Raw genomic sequence first — 13,080 nt, forward strand, 5'->3', positions numbered from 1 at the left:
AATAAGAAAAAGAGTAACAATCATGATTTAAAATGGAGAAAAACAGTGAACTGGCAATCTAGCAAATGAGGATATTCAAATGACTAAACACACGTGGCAAAAGGAAGAAAAGGAGGGAGGGTGGAAAGAAAAATTCACTATCATTAGTAATGTGTCTTGACACAAAATATACCTTTTTCCCTAGTCAGCTTAGAAAACATTATAAAGAGAGAGGAGAAAAAAAAAGGTAGTGTTGGTGATAGGTACTTCCCATGTCCCTGATAGGGAACCATGAATTCTCTTTTTCTGAGAGACATTTGGTAATATGTATCAAAAGGGGTAACAAACTTCCTATTCTTTGAAACATAAATTCTACTTTAAGGAAATTACTTGAAGAAATAATAGTTGATGTACAGAAGTATTAATGTACATTAGGTCATAAGAGTACACCAGTGAAATTTAAAAACCTTCTAATAAGGGATTAATTGCATAGTGGTGTTTCCATCAATCAAATTCAATAGAATTTGAATTGGCTACAATAGTAGCCAATAAAAAATGATAATACTAAAGAATATTTAATAACCTGGAAAATGTTTGCAATGTAGTTTTAAGGTGGAGAAAGCAGGTTAAAAAGCAGAAAGTATCACTTGGAACTCTCTCTTGCTATGTAAACCAATCTCTCTTTCCCCTCCTCCCCGTGTGTGTGTGTGTGTGTGTGTGTGTGTGTGTATGTGTGTGTGTGTGTGTGTGTCTGTCTGTGTGTCTGTCTTTCTCTGTCTCCCCCCCATTTATGTATGTGTGTGTATCTATATATGCATGGAAACAAAGATTGTAAAAGCAAACTTCAAAATGTTAGTGACAATTATCTGTGCATAGTGATGTTTGAGTGATTTTTCTTTTCTTATTTCTGAGTACTTTTGAGGTGGCATTTTTCAAACTTTTCTGCAATGAGCACATGTTAATTCTTACTCAAACTTGAAAAAAATACTAAATTTTAAAGCAAATAAAATGAATAATTTAAAGAAACAAAGTTATTGTATCATTGGTACATTGATATTTATCAAAAACTGGACACCTGCCAGCTAACTTAAAGCCTACACCCCTATCACTAGGAGCACTCTTTTTCTTCTTCCTTTTATTCTGAATTGAAGGAATTAGATTCAGTGCCAGCTGTTTGTGAACTGAGGAGGGGCCAGGTTTGAGAGGCTCCCCAGTGACAAGACTAAGCTGCAGCCTGACACAGTTCACATGTGACCTTCAGAGGAAAACATGATGATCAGTGTGGGCTCCAAAGAAGAGCCTGCCAGGTTTATAGGCTGGTCCACACAACTGAAATTCTAGAATGTCTGAGAACAGGCAAGTGGCCATCAGTGTTATACAGGCAAGGCTTCATTTGGTGATCAAGATATTTGAGTGAGGGTTCTAGAAGAAACATAAATTGATTTTAGAACAGGGTTTACTTTGAGAATGTGTTCTTAATTTAATAAAATATGTCATCAGAAGAATTATTTAGATTGAAGGTGGAAAAGAGGTTTCTATTATATTAGTAGGAGGCTGTCTGACAGTGGAAAAGTATGGAATTAATGGGTGGAGTATGGGGAATGATTTGAACCTAGAAAACTATTTCATGTTCAGTGGAGAGCTCAACACACTTCAGTAGTTCCAGAAAGCATTGCTATATTATAGTCAGATGAATTAACTGAGTTGTATTTTCACGACCCTGGATTTCAGGGAATGGTAAATGATATATGGTATATTCTGTCAAGGAAGGTGTGGTCTACCCGTGAGTTTGTAGGACCTCATGTATATAACATACATGTCATTTTCATTTAAACATTGCATAGCACTTTCTTCTTTAATTAAACATGGTCACTGTTTTTAAAAAGTTGCTCAGTTATTGGGAAAATTCACTTTTGGGAAGAATTCTCTGAGGGTTTCAGATAAAGAAATCTTCCACTCTGTAGGATGACCATATAATTTATAGTCCAAACCATATATTTCTGAGTGTCAGTAATAATATTTATGATGGTACAGTAGGAGGAAACCAGGACTCTACAGGACAAAATATGACATATATTCACATTATCTCTGATCCATTCGGAGAAAACCGAACTGCCTGTGAACGGTCTCTCATATGGTCAAAGCAGCTCTTAAATCAAGATCAGTCAACTTTGTAAATGATGGTATCTTTATGGGCATATTCAACCCATCACAAACATGAATCTCTATAGGAAAATGCTTTTACATAGTCACAAAATAGAATGGAACTTTTATAATTAGATTGCATGATAGCACCTTGATTAGGTATCATTCTGATTATTAAGGATGCTAACCTCTGAGCAACTGTGGTGACTAGATACATAAAAGATATTAGCCCAGATACATAAAGATCATGTTGTTGGCATAGGTTCTATGAAGGCAAAATTTTTGTTCTTTCTGAACCCTTTTTGGGGATCCTTTTTTTTTCCTTTTGAATTGTGGGGCTGAAAAATACCACTGAAGTCAAGAGGGCTGGTTTTGTGGATATTTTCTTAAAGTGTGGATTCCCCATTGGTAGTAAGCTGGAGCAGTTGAGTGTTTCATAGGGTTGGCCTAGTAGCCATAGGAACTGAGCAACACAGTGGGATGCATATAAAATACAACACGTAAAATGAAAATTGTACATGGTTTTACACCAGCCTGTGCACAATGAAAATTAAACTTGCTGTATGTTTCTGGGACACATTTACCATTCAACCATTCACAAATGGCCTTCTGTTGTTTTTGTTGGTCCAAGGCTACCTAAAAAAGTCAGGCAGTTTATTTTAAGACCCAAGAGAACAATAAATATTCCGTTTTCAATTGCTAGATTGTGTCGTAATTGATATTGGTGGTTCTGTTGTGAACATAAAGGGACAAGAACTGGTTTTGCTCTTAAGAAACTCATTTTTTATAGCATGAGATCCTTCATTAAATGATGGGATTGTAATGCCTAGATATGGGCTCTCTTATTGAATAGTTAATTATGCACATTTTAATGAATATTTAACAGATATATTCTTCTATAATTTAATCCGGGCAATTTATGTATCCTGAAAATCCACAGACTAGAATTTCTTTTTTTTTTTTTTAAAGTGAATGGTGGTTGGTTTTTTTTTAATTAATTTATTTTATTTTTGGCTGCATTGGGTCTTCATTGCTGCACACGGGCTTTTCTCCAGTTGCGGCAAGCGGGGGCTACTCTTTGTTGTGGTGCGTGGGCTTCTCATTGCGGTGGCTTCTCTTGTTGCGGAGCACAGGCCCTAGGTGTGCGGGCTTCAGTAGTAGTGGCACGTGGGCTCAGTAGTTGTGGCTTGCGGACTCTAGAGCTCAGGCTCAGTAGTTGTGGTACACGGGCTTAATTGCTCCGTGGCATGTGGGATCTTCCTGGACCAGGGCTTGAACCCATGTCCCCTGCATTGGCAGGTGGATTCTTAACCACTGCGCCACCAGGGAAGCCCCAAACTAGAATTTCTTGACCTTGGGTCTCTTGATATCTCTGAGACTGACTAACAATAAAATTCATTTAGGCTTCAATAAATATCCACCTTGAATTGATACCAGATTGGGAATATATAGCCTTCAGAAATTTAAGGTGACAACTATTTCACAGCCAAAACCCAATGAAAAATCTGATAACCTCAAGTTGTCTGATTTCCAGATGTATTATGATTATGAAAAGACTTTAAAATTCATATTGAATATAATAATAATGTTTTTATCATACCTCCTTCTTTTAACTATAAGGGACATATTGTACAGAAAATAGTTGTTGTCATATATCTCCAAGATGACTGCCGTCAATTCTTGCCATCCTTCTGTGTGTGCATATGTCCTTCCCCCCTTGAGAGGTAGAGTCCATTTTTCTCTTCCCGTTAAATCTAACTCAGAGTTAGTGACGTGTGTGGTCAATAGAATGGGGCAAAATGGACATCTAGAACTTCTGAGGACAGGTCGTAAGAAGCCTTGTAGCTTCCGCTGGAGTCCCTTGGGACTCACTCTTGGGACCCTCATACTGGGAGAAGCCAGCCACCAATTATGAAATCCAACAACCATGAAACTGTAATACTCTGTGAAGTTCAAGCCACATGGGAAGGGCCTGGAGGATGGGATTCAACATGGAGAGAAAGAGAGAGGCTAAGACCAACACATGAGTAAAGAAGCCATCTTAGAAGTGGAACCTCCAGTTCCAGCCACCACAGTTGACATCAAGTAGATTTAAGACTCACTACCCAGCTGAGCACTTTCGGAATCCCTGACCCACAAAACCAAGAACAAAATAAATGGTTGTCTCTAGCCACTATTCTGATGTAGTTTATTGCACGGCAATAAATAAGTGGAACAGAGGTCCTTTTCTCCTAACATGTGGGATGAGTTCTGCTGCTTCTGAGATACTTGTTTTGAAATGGAATCAGCCCAAGATATAGAACTGCTGCCATGCAATCATGGGAAAAAAATCTTCTTAAAACATTGCATTACTATATTGTCTGCTCTGACGGAAGGGAAAGAAGAGAGGAGAAGCAGCAACAGAATGTAATTATGCTCCGGGGCAGCTTGATTAAGCATATCCACCCTGTCTGCCTCTCAAAATCAACTTGAGATGATCAGTGTCTGTCATTAAATAATTAAGGAACTAAGAAAAAATGTTACGTGAAATAGATCTCCTTGTTAACTGGAGGCACTTTTTCTGGATGTTCCCCTCCCGCCCCATCTTCCTGAGAGCTCTGCAGAGGGGCTGGGAGGCAACTGTCACTTCACTAATCTGCAAATCCTGTTGGAGAGAAACTGCTGGTGGTCTCCACTGTCTTCCCAGGAAAGCTTTAATAGCCAAATACATTAGCAAGGTGTCATGTGGCTGAGACTTTCATATTCCCCAATACACCCTGGTATATTTGTCCGTTTACCATGAAGCATTAATATAAGTAAAATTAAACCATACTCCTCAGAATGATGATCCTAGGAGAGCAAAGAATGAAGCATGTGGGTATGTTCTTTTCCCTGATTTTCAGAATGGATTCATTCCTACGGGCTCTTCCTCTTATTCTGACTTTCAACTTGATATTTATTCAAACTCTAAAATCAAACGCACAACTTAGCGATTTTACCCCAAATGGTATGTCTCTCATCTAAATCAATGTTAACATATACTGATAGCTTCTCTTTCTTGCTCTTTCTCCCCACCTCCTCTCCTTTATCATTTCTAGTGGAATAAAGAGATTTCTTACCATTAAATGAACATCATTTCTTGTAAAGTTTCCCATGAGCAAAGAAGATGAATGTCCATTTCTCCCAGCATCACGGCTCCCTCTGATAGCAGCTAACATTTTAAAATGATGTAACCTTTTGGCATTTGTAGCTCTTTGGGGATTTAAGAGAGAAGTTACTCTGGGACTTGTAATGACCATAGAAGTGTGTTCTGATTGAGTTTGAGCAGAGGCTATGGATAATGCTGGGATTTTTAAGGCAGCTCAAATATTCTCAAGGTATTTAATCAGTCTCCATAGTGACTGCAAAAATAAAAATCTCAAGTTTGTACATCATTCTTTTCCTTTAAAAATGCCATATTTTAAAACCAGATGACACAATGCTAAGCATTAATGAATAGTTCATATACCCTACTATCCCCTTAATGTAATAATAGCAATTTCTCCAGCAAAATGAGTTTATTTTTTAAATGCCAATTAGACATAGGATCTGTTTATAGGATCTGTTTACATTGTAATGATTTTTATTGGCTGTTGCATAAACTTTTTTGAGAACAAGCTTGTATGGAAATGTTTGTTTCCCTACCTGTACTGTCATTAGGTCAGAGCTTTTTTGACCATTTCTATCATTTTTTTTCTCACCCATACTTATCATACTTTATGATAAAGCATAAAACCAGTTTTATGGAGGAGCGAAGGTAGAAGAATAAGGAAAAGGAGGCCAGCACCATTGTGAAAAATCTGAGTGTGAACCAGGACTGGGTATTTTGCTTCCATAGATTTATATTTAAAGCCCCCTCCCAAAAATATCTGTATTTCTTCAGGAATATCTTACCAATCATCTTGTTATTGAATCTCCATTATTTAACTCCTAGTCCCTGATTGCCCCCCCTTCTTCCCATCTAAGAAGTATTTTTATGAGATATTTGTAATACAAGGTTTATCTCTTTCTTTTTTAGAACTCAACTATCACATTTTATCAGAACATACAGTACTAATGTGACATTCTTTGTGAAGTAATAATGGTATCATTGGCACAAAGCTCAACATTGCTTTCACACAGATGATCTTATTTGATCCCATAGATATCTTTACCACTGATCAGCAGTGTGACCTTGAACAAATCACCTCATTCCTCAAAGCCTCATTTCCTCTTCTGTCAAATGGACATAATATCTATCTGAAGTATTTTAACAGTTTAATGAGGTAATATATTTTAAAGGTTTAGTGGAGTGCCTGGTACATAGCAGATGCTCAATACATATAAGCTTTTTTATAGTATCACTACCCTCAGTGATGAAACGGAGGCTCAAAAAAAGATGAAGTGAGCTGTGAGATCTTCAAATTGGCATCAGAGACATGGCAGAAATGAAACTCAAATCCATCTTTGGAGTTAGGCCCCATGGGATACTGCGATTATAGGATATATTTATGGTTTGTTTTTCCTTCTTCTCATGGCATGAGTGGGATTCACTAAACTTACTTTCTTCCTCTTTTCTGAGGAAGTACACACATCCACAGCAACACTGACAAAGGTCAGGTTTAGGATTTGGTCATGGCTCTTCTTGTGGAAAACAAGGGTGTGGTTCAGTATCCCCACACTCAGCCCAGCATATCAACCTGCCCATATGCACGCAGAGGGTCACAGTAATGGGAACAGAGTCTCACAGTGAAATGGTGTTTTTTAGTTTGAGATTCTCTAAGTTAACTTGAAAGAGAGGGTTGTGTTCCATAGTCCCAAGAGAAATCGGAAGCAATCTTCCATAAACTTTCTTTCTTGAACTGTCTTCCAAGGAGTGTAACCGAAATGTAACCCATATGTTATCATTCCTGGTGAATGTTACTCTTCTGTGCCTTACAGGGTTTGGCAAAAAGAGTATGGACTGAATTATCATTATTATTACATAATAGGTAATAGGTTGGGTCTTCTAAAGCTATTAAGAGAAGTATGAAGGACTGAAATTGTTTGATACACTTCTTGAAAACTCTTTTTTTCCCCCTGAAAATTCAAAATCTTTGAGTCCTCATAAAAAAAAAAACAGTTCAAAAGTAAACTTACAGAATACAGTGCAAAAGTTTCTCTCCAATTTCATTGAATCAATATTCAGGTCACAAGAAGATGATCTATTGCCCATACGGTCTCCTGGTCTCTTAGTATTGAATGACCCTCCTTTGTGTTAATGAACATGGGTGGGTTAAGGAACATTAGGTGAGCTTCACTGAGTTTGGGGGACGGGGTGAGAGTGGGACTTAGGACAAGTGATTGCTCACTGGGTATGTCTTTCTACAGACTCTTTTCTATCTGTGTTTACTTGATTGAACCTTTTTCTTTTTAATCACTTTCCTCTCCTTTTCTCACTGTTGTTTGTACTTCAGTGACTTCCTTTTCATGGGTCATTCTGGGATCCTGTGTAACTTTCCCTAATACTGTCCTCCAAACAGTTGCCTATCGCTAAGCACTTGTTGCTTTCACCCTCAGCTCATCTGGGAAGGATAAATGCCCACCTCACATTGGGAATAGGCAGCTCTTCCATCCACATTGGTCAGCCAATTATTTACTTGCTCTGATTATATTTTGCTTAATTTGTTTTTTATATTGGAGCCAGAGTTTTGCAGATAGCCTCTTATACTATTTATAGATAGATTTTTGTTTGAATAGAGTGGCTAGATAGCTAGAGTGCCCAATTGCTGCTATTGTTATTTTTCTTTGTCATTGTCACTATCACTATGGAAATTACTTATTATGCACCTGTGATATGGGCATCTGGATCTGAGTTAAGCCTTGAGCAAAGCAAGAGAGATATCCCTCGTACATTACCTCTTCTTGATTCCAGTCCGTGAATGACAAGGAGTAGACAAGTGAGCAAACAAATAATGAACAACACATCGAGTAAATACTCTTTGCTTTAGGACCAAAGAAATGGTGGGAAAAAGTGTATGCCTTGGGGTGGTGAAGCTGCCTCTTATTAACAACTCCACCCTGCCTAAATAGGTAAATAATGCAATTCCAAGAACAACACACCTAGGAAAAGAATGGAAGACTAAATAGTAGGAGCATTCTTCTGGGAGGAATGTTCTGAGTAGATACCTGGAAGGATCAGAAAGCTGTCAAGCAACCTTTTGTAGAATTACATCATGGAACCATATTTTGAATCTGGAGCAAGTCAAAGAGAGTGGAGATGCATTTGATGTTTGATGACACTGAGCTTTCAGAAGGACTAATACCAAAAAAATGGTAGAAGTGACATATTTGAAATCTATAAATTGCATTTCACGTTCATTTATCACCTCTAGGAAAAGCAAATAAAGTTTCTTCCTTCCCCTGAAGTGGATGATGAACGATTGCTTAGAATTGGGTGGTGGGAGCTGGTGTCACCATTATTGACTTTCTATGGAAAACAGTTCACCTGTAGATGCAGTGAGTGCAGCACACCCTGCAGGGCAGGAGTAAACTGGTTCTAATCACTCATGGGCTGATCTGAACAGAGAATAATTACTTTCCTGTTAAGGGCAGACTCTTCCCATTGTCTCTACCCACCCCACTTACTTCCAAGTAGAACAGCAGGGATTTGTTTAAGAGGACTCAGAACTCTCAGTGTCACAGGGATCCATGAACTGCATTTAGCAGAAGCAGGGACGAAGAGGACTCATTCCTTTATTCATTCATGTGTTCATTTACAAAGATGTATGCACCTACTATGGAACAAGCTATATGCTAGGCAAACAAGCCCTCTTTTTAGAGAGCTCACTTCAGGAATCCTGCAGAATTTGGAGTCATGCCTTTTATAAAGGTCTTTTAAAGTTCTGTCATTCAGATCATATTCCAGAACGCAGAGGATTAAACACAGCAAAACACCATTTATTCAGAGTCACATGAAAAGCCAAAAGAAGTGAGCTTCCCTGGTGACGCAGTGGTTAAGAATCTGCCTATGCAGGGGACATGGGTTCGAGCCCTGGTCCGAGAAGATCCCACATGCCATGGAGCAACTAAGCCCGTGTGCCACAACTACTGAGCCTGTGCTCTAGAGCCTGTGGGCCACAACTACTGAGCCCATGTGCCACAACTACTGAAGCCCGCACGCCTATAGCCCGTGCTCCACAGCAAGAGAAGCCACCACAACGAGAAGCCCGCGCACCACAACGAAGAGTAACCCCCGCTCGCCACAGCTAGAGAAAGCCCGCGTGCAGCAACGAAGACCCAATACAGCCAAAAATAAATTAATTAATTTAAAAAAGAGAAAAAAAAAAAGCCAAAAGAAGATAGCCAATGTAAATCAGCAAAAACAGGGATCACTGAATATATTTAAGGAATGTAATCTATTATTTTTTGAGGAATATTCACTAATTTGACGTTTCTATTTTGATAATATTTCCTAGTAGAATACCTTCTTGAGAAGACAGAACTTTATAAAGGGCATCATTTTCGTCTAAAGATTGGATCACACTTGTTATTTGCACTGTATCTTTTTTCTCAAATGGGTTAAACATTTTCTATTTAGATCTTACTTAAATTCTTTATTTGCTTACTAACATATTTACTTTTCATAACCTACAACATGACAGAACAAACTTTAACTCATTTGAAATATAATTACTCAAAGATTCTAATTTGAAGACTGAAATAATAAGATTCCACTAATCCAATTAATAGTTCATTAAGCACTTACTATGGTTCAACCACTGAACCAGTTGTAACCTAACTGTGTTGAAGCTTGTGATTAAGCAATTGAAATACATTGTATACAGTGGTGTGTATTAATGTGTGTGTATGCATTTGTGTGTTTACAGTTCAGGTGGAAATGAATATAGGCCATAATATTAAATGAAAAAAAAAACCCAACCAAAAACTCAATCCGTGATATGATATGTAGCTGCGGATAAAGAAGTAGAAGGGGGCACAAACATGGTTTCACTTGTTGATGGGATAGGGTCAATTTATTTTTCTTTGTAAGTTTGTTTGTTTTTTTGTTTATTTATGGCTGCGTTGGGTCTTCGTTGCTGCGCGCGGGCTTTCTCTAGTTGCGGTGAGCAGGGCTACTCTTCGTTGTGGTGCATGGGCTTCTCATTGCGGTGGCTTCTCTTGTTGTGGAGCACGAGCTCTAGGCCCGCAGGCTTCAGTAGTTGTGGCTCGTGGGCTCTAGAGTGCAGGCTCAGAAGTTGTGGCGCACGGGCTTAGTTGCTACGCAGCATGTGGGATCTTCCCAGACCAGGGATCACGGCATGTCCCCTGCATTGGCAGGCGGATTCTTAACCACTGTGCCACCAGGGAAGTCCCTATTTTTCTTTTATTTTGAATTCTACTGGCAGTCTTACAGAGTTGTTTTTGCAATAGAAAATGGCTAAACAAAAATGGATCCAGACTGACCTGTTTGTTTTGAGTGGATTGGAGCAGAGATTTGAAAGAGGAACCACTGGAAGGTTTGTGTGATACAGATACATCTATAAATCTTACAGGGGGAATTTCCTGACATCTTCTATAATTTCCAAAATGTCATATTCCCAAATAGTACGTTTTAGGTGAAGACTGTAAAGAAATGGTGAGATTTTGGTCTACATATTTTTAGTACCCAGAAGAAAAGACTGAGGAAGCCGGGAGTTTTATTTACTTAATATTAAATAACCATATGTTTGAAAATATTTGTATTATTCTACCTCCCCCATCCAATAGTACTTGGATGCAGAATATCTCATACAGTTTGATGACTCAGAGTATAAATGAGTTTCAGAAGTATTTTAAATAAATGATAAATAATCAACTTGATTTGAGGATATTCTGTAGGCCCAGGGTTTTTATTTTGATGAAGTAGTCTGCCAGGGCAAGCAGGTGGTGAGATCTGCACTCGTGGGAAGAGAGTAAACATATTCTGGTTTACAGGGAAATAGAAAAGCAGAAGGGGGAAAATCACCTCGCCTGAGACAATAGATGCTCTATAAAATTGAGCCTCTTCATATTATCATAGAAATTACTTGCTGGCAGTAGTGCAAAAGGCTGTTACATATTATTGTTAATTGTGGTTGGAGACACAAAGCAATATGATCATTTGATGACTTATTTGTTTTTGGAAAATGACAGCTTTTGTGTGCCAGTAAATATCCTGAAATCCCCTGGAAATACTCTTGTGAATTTAGGAGCCATCTGATCGTCCTTGCTTAGTACATACAATAGACTTTAAGGATGACACGGATGTTTGTACTTAGCAGATTACTTGATGGTTCTGCATCAGTTATCCAAAAAGGGAACACTCTCTGCTTGGTGCCTACAAGACAGAGAGACCTATAACTTTGTCAGAATTTATGGTCGATGGACAGTGGCTTCACCAGAACACGGGAGGGGAGGCAGTTAGTCTCCAGTGTTGTGTGTGCTCTCCATCTTGTCCGGAACAGAGCTGACAGCCACAGTATTCCGCTCACTCCACTTCATCCGTCCCTTTCTCTTCTTCGAGAAGGGCAGGGTGAAAGAACAGCGAGGAACCTGAAATTCATCCTGGGTAACATAAGCACAGTTCAGGCTGAGCGTGTCTGGTGTGCGATCATCGTGTGCCATTTGCAGGGATCGGACACCACTTTGGAAGATGACACTAACCTGAGGTTTTAATACGATTGCCTCCAAATGCCTGAGAAAGCCCTGTGTGTTTGCCTGGCACTCTGTTCTCTTATGACAGGGCTCTAGTTTTGTTTTTGTTTTTTTTCCTTCCTTTCTCTCTCTCTCTCCTTTTCCTGGAACTGCCACATCCTTAGCTGGTAATCTTTAAACCCTGGGCTGCAGTGATCTCTCATCATACGGCCACACATTAAGCACATCTTTCATGCTTCTCCAAACCAAACTCAGAAAGTGCCAATGAATAAGTTGTTGGGGAAGAAGTCAGTGGGTAGCATTAAGGCCACCTGACTGGAGGCATTAGGTGTGCACTTTGACTGAGTGAAAGGCAACCTGCAGAGTCGGGAATGAGGTGCTTTATCACATATTCCTAGAGGCGTAAAACAAGGGAGTAAAAAGCAGTTTTCAGAGCAGTTCCTCCATCTTGCTCCTATTGTGGATTGTTCACGCTGCTATGGCCAAGATTAACCCTCAAAAGGAGAAAGTCCCAAGCCTCTGGAGCTGTGACTTTTTACATGAGTATAGCGTATTCTCTTGTCAATAGGCCAAAGATGGAGAAGGGCATCCAATGACTTTTTCCATGGAACTTACATTCATATCTGCTCAAATTACTCTGGGCATCTTTCTAGATCTATGTGACTACTCTGAAAACTTTCCATTCATTCCTTTAACTTTCGTTCATTCATGTCAAATATTTATTGCATATATAATATATGCTGGACCTCATTCTAGCTGCTGGGAAGGCACTTGTGGGGATAAAAATAGAGAAATATCAAATATCACTATTCTCATGGGTTTGTGTTCTAGAGAGAATATATAGACAATAAAGAAAATAAATAAGTAAACTATTAATAAGTTAGCAGGTGGTAAAGGAGCCTTTGGACAATACCCAGAGCAGGCTTTTGAATGCACAGTCTTTGACTCAAGACTCAGAAAATCAGACTAAAGGATGACATGGGATATTGTTGATGTGAACAGGAGGGTTTGCGATGGAGAGAAAAACCAGTGGACTCCATCCTCTTTCTACTTCTTTCCACCTTTCTCACAAAAGACTGTGACAAGTTTCATCCCCCCAAAATGGAGACTAGACGAGGCTCAGCAGGAAGGAGGGTTGGGGTTAGGGGAACAATGGGAAATATTTCAGATTAAGGAAATAACCTTGGGAAAAAACCCCAAGGAGCCCTATAGGAGGGAAGAAAATGCACTCCTACGTTTCCTCCTCCTCCCTTTCAGCCTGTCCTGCCTCTTTCATTTCTTGGTGAAAACAGTTTCATGGCCTTG

At 39.1% G+C, this 13,080-nt stretch overlaps 1 protein-coding gene across 1 annotated transcript in view; it reads left to right on the forward strand.

Annotated features, from left to right (window-relative positions):
• SORCS1 (sortilin related VPS10 domain containing receptor 1) overlaps positions 1–13,080 on the forward strand; it is a 414,532-nt gene that overhangs the window by 180,778 nt on the left and 220,674 nt on the right. The gene's annotated exons all lie outside the window — the stretch shown is intronic.

This window comes from Balaenoptera musculus, chromosome 16, assembly GCF_009873245.2.
Source record: "Balaenoptera musculus isolate JJ_BM4_2016_0621 chromosome 16, mBalMus1.pri.v3, whole genome shotgun sequence".
In the NCBI taxonomy this organism is placed as follows: domain Eukaryota; kingdom Metazoa; phylum Chordata; class Mammalia; order Artiodactyla; family Balaenopteridae; genus Balaenoptera; species Balaenoptera musculus.